At 38.9% G+C, this 13612-nt stretch overlaps 1 protein-coding gene across 2 annotated transcripts in view; it reads right to left on the minus strand.

Annotated features, from left to right (window-relative positions):
- The window catches only part of ARAP2 (ArfGAP with RhoGAP domain, ankyrin repeat and PH domain 2), a 115155-nt gene extending 109862 nt beyond the window's left edge, over positions 1-5293 (minus strand). For both annotated transcript variants that reach the window (XM_072334089.1, XM_072334088.1), the window contains exon 1: positions 5107-5293. The gene's annotated coding sequence lies outside the window, so the exon portion shown is untranslated. The remainder of the gene's footprint in view (positions 1-5106) is intronic.
- Between the last annotated feature and the right edge of the window lie 8319 nt (positions 5294-13612).

A 13612-nucleotide genomic window follows, 5' to 3' on the forward strand; every position in this document is an offset into this window, starting at 1 on the left:
AGAGAAAGAGATTCACTTCTAAGAATGTAGGGGGGGTGGGGGGGGAAATTGCTTAAGTTATTTAAAGAACCATAGCCAGAAAACTGTGGATTGATCAAAATACAGTTCACAGATCAGGCCCTTCCAAGAATTGCCATGAGGGAGGACAGGAACCAGATAACTCCCAGCTGTTCAGCTTAGGCAATGAAGCATAGAATCATCGAATCACCAAGGTTGGAAAATACCTAAAAGATCATCCAGTACAACCATTCACCATTACAATAGCTCCCACTAAACCACAGCCCACAGCCCAACATCCAATCGTTCCTTGAAGCAGATCCCTCAGTCACAAACTGGCACAAATGAACAGTCAGAGGCAAGTTCTGGCCTTTGTGCTAGGGACCTTCAGTACCTCAAGTGCCCACAACAGTTCCTCCTCAGTATTTTCCAGCTCAGTTTTTGCACTCCCCAGAGTTCACTCACACCAGCTCTTCATCCTTCCATGGCCCTATCCAAATTCATGACTTATGCAACTCAAAGCAGACAGAGAAACTACCATTCTGAAGGTGCCTGAAACATCCCCTGAAATCACACGTCTTTGAAGGCTTAAGGGCAACAGCAGACAACAAGGTTGTTTTTTTTTTTTCCCTCCTGTATACAAAGTAACTTGGCCCTAGGGAAAGCTGTTGATGGTAGCAACTGTTCTAGCACATAGGCTAGACTTAAGGGAAGAAAAAGCAGCTTCAGTAGTGTAGCTTAAGACTTAAACAGCAAGCTGAAAGAAAAGGTATAACATATACCTTATTCTTCAAAATATTTTCTAACAAAAAGGACGCTACTTATTATCTAGAATTGAACTACTTCTGTGCAGTATCATTAGCTCCACTGAAGGATAAAACCTCTTCCGCTATGATTTCTCTAATGCCTTTTGAATAACTAAATCATTATTCAGACTTTCAAAAAGACATAATAAAAAACAGGGAAAAAACAATCTTCATATTCACACCATGCATGTGTGTGGCATGATATGAGGAAAAAGAGAAGCTGAACAAATCTAAAATTTTTCTGAAACATATATAAAAAAATGTAGATTGTATATATATGTATATACACACACACACACATATACATATATCAACACAGCACTATTCTTATGTAAGCTTCATTATTTATAACAACTCTCTACAATCTTGAGAATATATTCAACTTCAGTCCCTGGGCCATAACTTTATCAGTTTTGATTTCTGTTCACAAAGGTTCCAAGCAGTCTTCTGTAAGAAAGGCACACAACTAAAATTGCTTAGGAGAGACAACTCAACAGGCCAAGCCAATACCAGCCTCTCACCAGAGATGAGAGGTTGGTAGGAAGTTAGATCTCACTGAATGATTCCTCAGTCACTTCAATTCAAACAAGCTTGGATTGAGCTAAACAGATTAATAACCAGCTTTTAGAACAAGAATTTGATTTGTCCTTCCTCAGCCTGAGCAGATGTCTAAATCTTCACCATTCCTTTAAAGACTTCAAACATCAGAATTTCCTCAAGCTTTTCATATAAACCCCTTCACAAAACATAAAATTCAATGCTACTGCCCCTCACTCACCTCTATACTCCTGAAAAATATGTATATAAAGACATATTCTGTCTAAAAGTTGAATCTATATTCTTAGCATGGAGTAACTACTTCAGAAATGACAAAGGCAAGGCAAGCAAAAAAAAACAGGCAGGAACTGTTTGTGTCTCAGTGCTTCATGTACTCATTAAAAAAAAAAAAAAAAAAAAAAAAAAAAAAAAGTGCATGTTCTCAAGCATATGAAAAAAAAAAAAAAGAAAAAAAAAGTGCTAGCATTTCAAGCTAAGTATTTCAAAATTGATGTTGAAATTGGTTATCTCAGCAGTTTCCATCTTTCTTGGTTTTGTGGTGCTGTTTAGGGTCTTTATCCCTGAGGTGTTAGCATTGATTTTCACTCAGTATCGTTCTTTCAATCTTTCCACCTTCAGCAATGACAAAAAGTCACTTAGGTAAGCAGCTTTTATTTACTTACACTTTTCTGTACCTAATACTGTGTTTTCTGCATGCAGTGGCTCTGCCCACACCTTATGCTGGAACACCTCCAGTTCTGTTACTTCAGGAACTCAAACAACCACATATTATCAGTTACTTGGATCCGTCTCTGTACAAACCACAACACTCTGGATTATCTACTGTAGAACAAACCCTGCTTCCAAATTTGCAGAACGTTATTTCTTTTTGCTGCACATTTTGCAACATAGCAGCAGACTGACAAAGGAAAACGTTGCTTGCTGAGAAGACATTCTTGACCACAAAATGCCAGCAATGCTAGGAGCTGAAGGCCAAGGCCATTCTTTGTTTCAGCAGTCATCTCCAGCTGAAGCCCTTTTAAAGAAATCGTACAAATCTGGCCCACCAATACAGCTCGCTAAGTAGCAAGTTCACTGTCATGTGTTGGTGTATCCGTGAAGGGGATTATTTTGTTTATTTTGGTGTAACTGCACTCAGATGATGCTGCAAGCAACATACAACTAAATAAATCTACAAACAATTGCGTGTTTATATCACAGGCCAGAGGATAAATTGTAAATCATTTCTTATGTTGCAATGTTTTAGCCTCAAAAACAAACAGTAAAAAAAATGGAACCCAAGGATAGGACAAAAAATGGAACCCAAAATAGGACACTATTTAAAGGTAATGACAATCAATGAAAAAGAATGCATTCTCTTCCATAACTTGTACTGTAGAATAAGACATAACAAATCCAAAAATTTTGTACAACAGTGTATACGAGGATGTACCAATATATGCATATTTGTATGTGCAGATGATCAATATTTATATCACGAGGAAAAATTAAGTGAACAGTAGAAACAGTAGTATCTAAGTTTAGTTTACATGGCTGCATCCATACTTTCACTTTCAGTAGTAGAGTAGAATAGATTGTCCCATTGTATTTGGCAGAAAGAAGTATCCAAACAAACAAACAAACAAACAACAACAAAAAAAAATGGAGGATGGGGAGGAGGATTTGGTCTTGCCTAAATAAAACTGATTCTTAATACACTCTCATATCTTCCAAAGTAAAGTAACCTTGTTAAAAGCCACTTGATGAGTTTATACAATTGGGAGACTGTTAGAGTGGTAATACAAAAGAAAGCTGCTTGGAAGCTTTAATCAGTTTTACAAAAATAAGTACACAGTGTGCAGACAGCTATGTAGAAAAAAAACACAATACAAGGGAATCCTAGACTTCTCTTCTAAGCAAATACATCTTTGCCATGTGATTAACTGCAATTCGTTTTGCATATCCTAAGTCTTAGAAGGGATCATCCTACTTTCTTGCAGAGATGATGTTTCTCACACACTCTTCAAAATGATTTTAAGATCCTTCTTCTCTCCCACTCTTGTAGAAGGAGCTGCAACAATGAGGCAGAAGAACTCAGAGGGGCATAGCAGCTATATTTGTTCTGCAGAAATCAGTAGCTGTATAGCCCCAAAGAAAACAGGACAATATTGGCACAGAAAAGCAACGCATCACTTTCACGACTCTTCCTCACATGGAGGTATGATACATTCCTGCATCTAATAGTCTCCAAACCAGCACCAACTGATACAGCCATCACTCCACGATTTCCAAATTGGAAAAAAATTCAGTATGACACGGACTGGAAAATGTGCCTGGAAAAATGAATCTAAACTGAAGTAAGCAAGCAAACCAGCTTTTAATTAAATGTGTGAACAAAACAAAATAGCTAAATATAAAAACACTCTCTCATTAATCCATACGCAAAAGAGACTTCCTTTTCTTTTAAGAATAGTACTGATATTAGTCTTAAGAAATCTTTAGGAGCGCATGGCAAGCCAGTCTCACTTTCAGTGATGAGTTCAACAAATGTAAGCAAGTTCAGGCTTGCTCCCAACTTCTGCTCAACCACATACTAGATAATTCCAAATAGAGGGGGAAAGAATTAAACAACTACCCTAAGACTTACCAAGGACAGACAAATCTGCCAGTGAATTTCATCTTCCCGTTGTACGTAACTACATACAAATGGATGAGATTAGCGGGCTTAGAAAGTCGTAGATCATTACAGATCTTTCCAAAAACCAACACAATGCAATCAGCAAAATGTCTGCATGCTCAGAAAAACTCTCATGAGCAACCATTTTAAAGGCATTACTTAACTTTTGGGTCAACACACACCAAAGAAACCTATGGCAGTCATGAAACTAGAAGCACTTTTTTCCCAAAAGCAAGGAAGATACTAAACATAACACAGTGCTTGATTAGGAAATACTTTAAGTACATCCTCTGTCAAATTGTTTCCTTATTCTTGTTTTTAGTTGTTGTTGTCTTTGTTTTAATTGCAGAATACCTCTCTTTCAGAGGAAAGTTCAGCAACTTTGCTAGTTCGGAGTCAAACCTCGCTCAGCAAGAAATTCCAGTGGGACAGCTCGCAGACAGTGTAAAGAAGCGTCTCCGGAGCGAGGAACTGAATAAGCAACTGAAGGTGGAACCGGCCGGGAGCACAGGGGCGAGTTGCTGCAGTAACACCCGGCGCTGTTCCTCACTCTGCGCCTTCCCTGTATCACTGAGGGCATCTGAGCGCCCCTCCGACTTTCTGCAAAGTGAGTTTCATTCACTTTTCGGTAGAATTCCCAGGAATACGTGGGCAGCTACCGAGTAGCTTCCGTCTAACTTCCCGAAAACTACTCACAGAGTAAATAAAGCACAACTCCACAGTATTGCATTTACATACAGACCGTTAACATAACAGAGCTAAAAAGCAAGAAGGAGGAAAACTGCTTCCTAAATGCCTCCCAGCTTTCTCCTGCCAGAGCCCATCTTTCCGAGACGTTCTCCGTCCCCCAACACCGCGCCTCGCCCCGAGCTGCCCGCTTACAAGCTGCCCGCTGCGGTGGGGAGGGGGTGGGGAGGCCGGTGCACCGGCAGCCCCACGGAGCCCAGCCCAGGAGCTCCGCGCTCTCAGCGCTCAGCCTGGCCCGGAGCCGTCCGCGCAGGCCGGGGCGCACAGCAGGCAGGCCGCCCTCGCACAGGGCACCGCGCAGCACTGGTCCCGAAAGCTCCGCACCCGCGGAGACCGGTTTACCTCTGATAGCCAAGAACACGGGGGCAAGAGAAATCTGCACTTCAGGCCGCTTCGTCTTTCTTTTCTCTCCCTGCTCGCTCCTTCCTTCCTGCTGCCTCCACACCGCACCCCACCCCCGCGCTGCTCCAGGGCAAGCCGCGCCCGCGGCGCGGAGCTCGCTGCCGCCCGCCCTGCCCTCCCTCCAGAGGCGGCCGCACCTGGGTGCGGGTGGGGAGCGCCCCTCCGCGCGTGGGTCGCGGGGCGGGCCGCCCGTTTCTGAGGCCCAGCCGGCGAACGCTGGGCTCCATGCTGGCCCCGAGTGCGATGCAGCCCCGTTCCCTTAGCGCAGGTGGCATCGCCATTGAGTGATCGCTTGATTAAAAAATTGCTAAGTTTTAAGTAGCACGTCTAATCTCCCCACTTCTTGCAGCTCGCCTACATCTGTGAATTACTGCCACGTTGTTGAAGCCAGCTTTATTACAAGAAGCGAAACGGGGAAGTGCTTTCATGGATTCAGTGGGCACAGTATCTTCCTCATGTATCACCTCTGATTGTAACTAAACCCCAGGGCGCACCACCGGGCTCCCAGCAGCTGAGGTCCGACGCCTGCACTCTGCTGAGGCAGAAAGGGAGAGGAGATTGCTGAGGAGAGACCAATAATTAAAGCCGTCATTCAGGAGCAAGTAAACCTGGGTTCTTTTGGCTTCTTCAAAGACTGCTCACTGCATGCTAAATAGAGCCCCAGTAAACAGCCTTACTTATAATGAGACTTAAGAAGTGTTGGTGCCTGTGGAACACCAAGCAGTAAAATAAGTTTTGGGGATCACACATGGAATGTAAACAACTTCTTCCTCTCCGACACAAATATGAAGGTCGGCATTACAGAACCAATTCCATCCATGCTCAAGCACTTTTGAGCTCCTGCTGCACTTCCTAGTTATTAAATGCCTCAAAACCAACGAATTTACTCATTTTTGCCTCCTAAGCTTGCATCATGCAAGCAGTTTTTATGGCAAGGAAGTCCAACACTGGTGCAAACTTTTCATTTGGTGTTTGTTTTTTAGATAATATGAAGAACTTCATTTTCTTGACTGAGTTTTCACTAGTGTTGTGGCTGAGTCTTGCCCAGTTTCATTCCCAATTGTTTGCACAAGGTCTGCCATGTTTTCAAACATTACCTCACAGATTTGATTCAGGTAAGTAGACTAAAGCTCTTTTTGGACATGGCCTTTCTGGATTGTAATCCAATTGCTCACAGACTCATCCAAACACAGATTTGCATAAGATTTCCAGCTAAGCCTATTCAGAACAGTAAGAATGTCAATAAATGCCAACTTAGAAAAGGAAATCTAACCACAGAAATGTAAAATACTTGAAATATTCAGGTCTTGTCAACAAGAGATCTGCCTTCTTTGTCTGGCTTGCCATGCCATGCTCATACCCAATTCATTAGCAGGTTGCACTGGGCTGAATTTCTCTTTCCTGACAGTCTTTGGCTATTGAAGTTGATTGATACTCTTGAGCACATCTCTACCAAGAAATTCCAAGTCCTTCTATGCATCTCACCTTTTCTTCTCTGCCAGGGAACCAGTATAACTTATCCATGGAAGTGGACCTGCTGCAGAGACTGATCAAGGCCCCTTGATGTTTAAAACAGCTGTCAGGCACTCACATGGAATCCACTAAAAGAGACTATATTCAGCATATTAATATTTTTACTTTGGTAGCACCTTCCCTCAGAGCACAACATGGTGCCACCCTGACACAGTGTATCCACAGAACTAGCTACTTTTCTAGACTACAATATGTAACAACAAAATAGGAGAGCTAGTGGGGTTTAAACACAAGACCTCCTCAGACGTGTTTACATAGAATCACAGAACAGTAGAATCACAAGGTTGGAAAGGACCTACCAGATCACCTAGTTCAACTGTCCTCCCATCACCATTACTACCACAAGCCACTAAACCATATCTCGTAGCTCCTCATCCAGATGCCTCTGGAACACTGCCAGGGACAGCAACTCTACCACCTCCCTGGGCAGCCATTCCAGTGCCTGACAACTCTGAAAGAAAAAGTTCCCTCTTATGTCCAGTCTAAACCTTATCTGATACAACTTGTGGCCATTTCCTCAGGTCCTGTTTGTTGCCTGGGAGAAGAGGCCAAGCCCCTCCTAATCAAAGCCTCCCTTCAGAAATTCAGGAATGCAATGAGGTCTCCCCTGAGCCTCCTATTTTCCAGACTAAACAATCTCAGAAGAAGATCCAGGGGAAAAAAAAAAAAACAAAAACAAACAAAACAGATTCAATTAATGGCATGCCTTGATTTTCAGCAGAGTTCAGGATTTTTTGTCTTTTTCTGGAAGTGCATAAATGACATCACTAGCATCAGACAAACCTATATGCTGTCTTACTCTTTGTTAAAAATAAAGCAGCACAGTATATCAGATTCTAGGAAAGCACTAAAGACCCTGGCTTATCTATGGCATATAGTTCTCTCTACTAGAGCATGAAATGGCAGTTTTCTACCATCACAATAAAGCAAAACTTGATTTAAAAAAAAAAACAAAAACAAAAAACAAACACACACAAACAAATAAAAAAAATACAACAAAAGCTCTATAATAACTATATATATATATATATACACCCTTACACAAATCCAAAAGGAAACTATATTCTTTTAATTCTGGTGTAATTCAGACATAACCTAAAGCACAATTCTATTCTAAGGCTTGCTGATATTCTTGAGTTTTTTAAATCTGTTGGCAGGCTTGAAAACTGCAGAGATTTTATTATCTGATAATTTCTTCTTCCCTTGAATTTTTGTGTTGCTATCACAACACATTGTTAGGTTGATAATGTTTTTTAAGCAGGTGATGATAAAATTTCAGTTTGGAAATTAATTACAAGTAATATTTGCAAGATTTCTGCTCTATCTTCTACAATATATTAGTGCCTTTTTTTTATCCTAAAGTAGGTATGGCCACACAAGAAGCTGTAAGTTTGCCTTCCCACCCAGAATTATGGTTACACAAACATTTAAAATAATCTTGCATTTTCAGATAATCACTTTATAAACTAGTAAATGTTATTCCTCACAGGTATGGCACAATGGCCATTGTGACTTTTGCTGTTTGTTTGTTTTAAAGACTTTGTATTTGACCTTAATGAAATCTCTCTTTTCTTAAAACTACTGATGTGGTATTCCCTTTTAACATAAACTTTTTCTTCTGTTATTGAAACGCTAATTTTGAAACTAATGACATAAAGCTGGTGTAGAAGGCCAACATACTGCTTACTGATTATATTTACAGCTCCTGATTGTTTTAGAATTTCCCTAACCAACGTAGAAAATAGACACATTACAGTGTATTTTCTGGCTTATGTATTGTATATTATACTCGATTCTGTGTGTAAAATCTTCCATAGGCAAGAAGTTATTCAGATTAACTGAAATGCTCTTTCTGAGAATAAAAATACATAAGAATCAGCAATTACATTCACTCTAAGAGCACCTTTTCCACAGTGGTGATGGATGAGTCACAAACATTGAATTATACTTTCCTCTCAATGGGATTCTAATGAGATTGTAATTCAAAAGACAGCCCTGCATCAGTGTGACATTTCTGCAAGTTAAGGAAGGTCCATCAGCTGCCTTTGGCCAAAGCACATTGTATATTATCTACATCCTGGCTCTTGAGCTGACCCCCAAACTTGCAGATGCAGCCCCAAGGGCTGCTGATCCTCTACTTTCACAGACACTGATGTGTGCTTCAGTCTGCTGGCAACCTGAGAATTCTGCCTGCAGTACTGCTTTATTTGAATTCATTGCTTATGGCAAAGTAAAAGCAACTCTTATATATAAAAATTCACCTGAGTTCACAAGCCTGAAGATGAAAACAACAGATTTATTCTAGCAGGCAAGGAGATTAAGCTTTTGCTTCAAATGAAAGGCATATAAACAATATATATATATATATATATATATATAATAATCAAACATAAAATATCTGACATCAGACTCTCATTCTAGTTGTCACGTAGGGTTTCTCCAAGTTATCTCTCAGTAGCAAAACTACAGGGGCAGCTTCAACACTCTTTTCAGAGTGACTGTGTTCAATGTGGGACCTTATCCCGGCACTTCTCTCTTTCATTTATATTTAACAGTTTTCTAGTGGCTTTTGAATACTAACACAGCTTCAAAGCATGTGGTAGGCTTTTTTTCCCCCCCTTTCTTTGCTATTGCTCTCATTTAGGGGACCTCCTTACCTTGGCACAGCTTCCTGTCATCTTTGAGAAATCTAATGGAGCATTCTTAAACTTATTTGAAAAGTAATCCCTCTGAGGAACTTTCCATCACATCAAAGTGCTAACTTTTTTCTCAAATTCACCTTTTGCGCTGTTCACTGAATTGTAATGAATCGCAGATCATTAAGGTTTTATCTACACAGTGTTGGCTTGCTCACATTCTACAGAAACCACATATGACACATTTGAAGATGCTGTTAGTTTTAAAGGTCATTGTTTCAAATGCCTCCCTCCCACTTTCATTCTTTGTGCTGTGTGAGCAAATTTAGCATGGAAAGTAATGAAACAAAATAGACATCACAGAACTACTTTTAAAGAAAAACTTTCCAAAGTACAATCACAGTTAAAATTGCATATACTTCAATATAATTACACATTTTTCTCTAGGCCACTTCTTTTTCCACAAGGAATGAACAAAACAAAGCAAAACAAAACCATTTCACAAAAGTTAGCTCACTTCCAGGATTCTGATGCTGTGAAGTGAAACTGAATGTTTACTGTATATGCAAATACAATATATATAGAAGAGCAACGAAAGTTTAACTCCATTATTGAGAACAGTATTGTAAGTGAGACTAAGACTTCGTCAGCAGGAAAAGAATAGCACCAAGTTAAAACAAAACACTTTCATCTCATGTTTCTACAGTTTCTTCCTTCCTAAAATTTAATTAAAAATGTAATTAAATAAGTGTCACTTCAATACTGGAAAGAAAAGACTATCATTTTTCTTATATAATTAAACACTAACATTAAAACAACATCAATCATGTTTAATAACTACAAAATGTTATTGCTGATCACATCAAAAGGCATTTTTCTTTCAAGAATTAGTTTTTCCCAAAGGTTATATTTAGGTTATTATTTAATCTTATAAAATAAGACAAACAGCAGAGAGGCTGCGGAAATTATGAGCTTCTCCAGGTAAACAGCTAATCAGGATTCTGGCCCTTCAGAGACTCACTGGTAATCTTGGTTTTTCTATATGAAATAATTAGAAAACCAATGGATCACAAAAAAGTTTGATTCAAGACAATTCGGTTTTGTATGCACAAAGAAATAACCTATGCAAAACCAAAACCTTAAACTAATCCTTTTGTTTTATGCACATTGGTATAGAATTCATTCTACATACTCTGTTCAGCTGCAGCAATACAAAACTTACCCCTTGCTTATGAATGCTCAGAAACCTGGAGGCCTTCGCGTTGTTTGCACATGAAAAAAAAAAGTTAAAAGGAAATAAATTTAAAAATAAAGGAAAATCCAGCCTAAATTTATGCGTTAAATCATTTCACTGCCATTTCTACAGTACACCAAATGTCTACATGGGCATGAAAAAGATATAATGAAAACTGATGAGAGTATTTCAGTGTATAGCCTGAAAAAGGACACTTTTTCTTTTGTCATCAAAACTCACTTCTCTTGCACCTGCAAGAAATCGTCTGTTGTAACAGAACATTCAGTAAAAGCAGTTTGTGAGGAACATGAAACACATATTGCATCATGCTGGATTTCAGGCAGAGAAGGTTTCAGCTAGTTCAAGAATATCTGAAGAATGAAGAATACAAATAGGAAAATTTATTACCTGGATTTGTATATCTTGCTATTTTTATCTGCCCCTTCATTTTTCTTTGATTTTGTAGGTCTATATTCAAGTACTAAAGGGCAGATTAGATGGGCTAGAAGTTCCTCTTGCCACTAAGTGGTGGTGAGGACTCAAGCACCCCAAGTGCAGTCTGGAATTTTGTCCTGGTTTCAGACAGGACAGAGTTAATTCTCTTCCAAGTAGTTTTGCATGGTCTCTTGCTTAGGATTTAGGATGACAACAATGTTGATAACACATTGATATTTTAGTTGTTGCTGATCACTGCTTACAGTAACTCAAGGACATTTCATCTTCTCGCATTGCTTTGCCAGCAAAGAGACTGAGGATGCACAAGGACTTGGGAGGAGACATAACCAGGACAGCTGATCCAAGATGACCAAAGAGTTGTCCCATAACATGTGGCCTCATGCAAATGATTAAACTGGGGGAGCTGGCTGAGGAGGCTGACATGGCTGCAGTCAGCTGGTGGTGATTAATTATGTTGGAGGTCACTTCTTGCAGTTTATGGTTTTAATTCTTTTTTTTCCTTTTTTTTTTTTTTTTTTTTTTTTTTTCTTTCTCCCCATTTCATCTGGAACAGACCTGAGTTTTCTATATACTGTCTGGTATAATGCTATGTTTTGGTTTCAGGACAAAAAACAATGTTGGTATCACACATATGTTTTAGTTTTACTGAGCAGTGCTGTACTTGTTTTCTTACAAGTGTACATCTTGTTTTCTTAGCTTCTCATACTGTCCTTCCAGTGAGGGTAGCTGAGGGGCACAAGGAGCTGGGAGGGGACAGAATCAGGAATGCCGACCTAACCTGACCAAAGGGATATTCCACATCATATTATGTTATGCAAAATAAACTTGAAAAATAGAGGGGAGTTGGCCAGGAGATCTGTCAGCGGGGACTGGATCAATGAGTGGTGAGCAATTGCTTGCATATTACTTGTTTTGTGCTCACACATATATATGTGTGTATACATAAGTATGTAAATATATGTGTACATATGCATTATTATTTTTGCTATTATCTTTTTTTTTCCTCTTTTTCTTCTAAATGAATAATTTTTAATCTCAAACCTGAGTTCTACTTTGTTGTTATGTTTTCCTGTTCCCTCCCACAAACCACTGGGAGAGAGAGGAGGAAGCAAATGACTGTGTGGTGCTCAGGTAACACGTTAAGCCACAACAAATATCTTTGGTAGACAAATAGATAGTATATTATACTTGTTAAACAATAACATCTCCTTTGCTATTAAACTGTCTTTATCTCAACTGAAATCTTCCCACAATTTCACCTTGGTTCTTCAGATTTCTCCACCAGTCCACTGGCACGGAGAGAGCAAAGGCCTATGTTGGGCTCAGCTGCCTGCTGGGTTAAGCCACAACAAATGTCTTATGTCAGTGCATTGATAGTATGTGTTACTATGGAACATTATTAAACTACTGTTTGATAGTTATCAATAATTTATGTACAAGAGAGTTCATAAAGAACATAAGATTTTTTTGTTGTTTGTTTTTCCAGATGGCAAATCTAACTTAAGCCCATGCTTTTGCAGTTTGGCATAGATCATGATTAGCATCCTGATCCCATGTTCTGCATATTAGCAATACAATAGCACAGCTGTAGATGGTTTTCTCAGTATTGATCACCTGAAACTTCCATGAAAGCTAACATAATTGTAAGGGAAAATTTGGGCCAAACACACTGTGTTGAGTTCAATTGAATGTGGGAACACAAGTGAGCCTTTAAAAGGCTCAGCAGGCTCTTACATTAGAATATCAAAGGCAAGAAAAAAAGATTTTATGCATACTTTTATACATATTTACAAGTGTGATGAGATCAATAAAAGAAGCAAATTGCATTTATTATTACATACTGAACTTTGCATTATACACAGAGTATAAAGATAGAATTTACTGTGTTTGCATCACATGGTCTAATTTATTTTCCTAGCAGAGCAAAGTCCACTTAGTTATCAGCTATGCAACAGTGTTAAGGTATTCTGAAAAGACCATGTACATCTCCTAAATGATAAAATGATTTTTTAATATTTTGATATACCCACAATAAAATGGATGTGAAAACTCTTTTTAAGGAAGAATATCCTCAGAAGTAAATGTAACTCAGCTATACAAATTATATACATGCCATAAAATTATACATGTAGCAATAAGAAATAGCAAAATTCAATGGAGAACTGAGCATTCAGGATGAGTACACAGCTCTTTTGTTATGAATTCTTTCACAAAATCTAAATTAATAAGCAAACCCAAGTAAGAAAATATAGAATTCAGAAACAATTCTGTCTATCATAATTTTTCCTGCACTTATTTCTTACACATTCTCTCTTGACTATTTGAATTTCCTTTATATTATTCATCCAGGCAAAAGGGCCATATTTTGACAAACAAGATATAGGACACCCACCTATCTGTTATTTTAAAACTAATTAGTTGATATCCACATGTAATGATAAGCATGACAGATCTGTCTTCATCCTACCCCTAGGAGGTTGGTTCTTTCTCTCCAAAATGGTACATTTTGTGAGGCTGGAGATCTGCAGTGGCTGAATCTATGAGTATCTTCTGACACAATATTCCACAACTGGTTTCCTCTGAGTTC

This window comes from Excalfactoria chinensis, chromosome 4, assembly GCF_039878825.1.
Source record: "Excalfactoria chinensis isolate bCotChi1 chromosome 4, bCotChi1.hap2, whole genome shotgun sequence".
NCBI lineage: Eukaryota > Metazoa > Chordata > Aves > Galliformes > Phasianidae > Excalfactoria > Excalfactoria chinensis.